This window comes from Sinocyclocheilus rhinocerous, unplaced genomic scaffold (genome assembly GCF_001515625.1).
Source record: "Sinocyclocheilus rhinocerous isolate Xijiao unplaced genomic scaffold, SAMN03320098_v1.1 scaffold1295, whole genome shotgun sequence".
Lineage (NCBI taxonomy): Eukaryota > Metazoa > Chordata > Actinopteri > Cypriniformes > Cyprinidae > Sinocyclocheilus > Sinocyclocheilus rhinocerous.
Genome location: NW_015660499.1, coordinates 1507254 through 1508182, shown reverse-complemented (window position 1 = coordinate 1508182; position 929 = coordinate 1507254). Strand labels below are relative to the sequence as shown.

Sequence of the window (929 nt, the reverse complement as noted above, 5' to 3'; positions counted from 1 at the left end):
CTTATTGTTGTGATAATTTTTTTTTTTTTTTTTTTCATTTATTTTATGTAAAGCACTTTGAATTACCATTGTGTATGAAATGTGCTATATAAATAAACTTGCCTTTCCTTGCCTATAAAATATACTTACTTTATAAAATATTTTAGGCCAAAGGTTTGACTGACAAAAAATGTTTGGAAGCCCTGACATAGAAAGTCCTCAAAATCAACAAAAATCAAAATGGACCTTATTTATTCATTGCACATTGCTTCTATATTAAATCAAAAGTTGTTTGAAATGATGCAAGTGGATGATGAGATCACAACAAAGTGAATGAAATTCTATGTAAGAGGATGAAATATGTTGCAATCACTGCAGCTCATCAAAACTCACCACAATGTGGTAAATGTGTGAGATGGGTTCTGGTGCCATGCATTTGGGCAGCTGGATGAAATGGATGATAGGATAATGCTGGACAATGATTACTGTTCAACACAAAGCTTTGATTTCAGTGGAAGGAAATGAATGGAAACACAACATATTCTTTGCCCCAACGCAATCGACTTTGAGGACAGACCGACACAGTGGCTGGAACAGTAGAGGTGACAATCAGTTAGCTTTGTTAAAAGAAGTAATTTCACAATCAACAAATTATGATGGACACCATTAAGTGTTCGTTCACCATTCTCAACGGCCCCATGCAACAAAGACGTTTGGGTTTCGTGAAAAATTAAAAGGAAACATAAAAGCACAGAAGCGCTTGCTTGACACCACAGCTCCCAACTAGAAAAAAAAGGTTGGAAAGAGAGAAAGGAAAAAAGGCATGATAGATAATGGATGTCCCATCCTTTGTGAAAAAGAAGTGCACTTAATTGCACTAAATGTGCACTTGTAGTGTGTGCCAAAGCTTAAACCTATACATTTAAAAAAAAAAAAAAAAAAAAATACTT

General features: G+C 34.4%; 1 protein-coding gene across 1 annotated transcript in view; it reads right to left on the bottom strand.

Annotated features, from left to right (window-relative positions):
• The window catches only part of LOC107725145 (tenascin-like), a 99609-nt gene that overhangs the window by 31462 nt on the left and 67218 nt on the right, over positions 1-929 (bottom strand).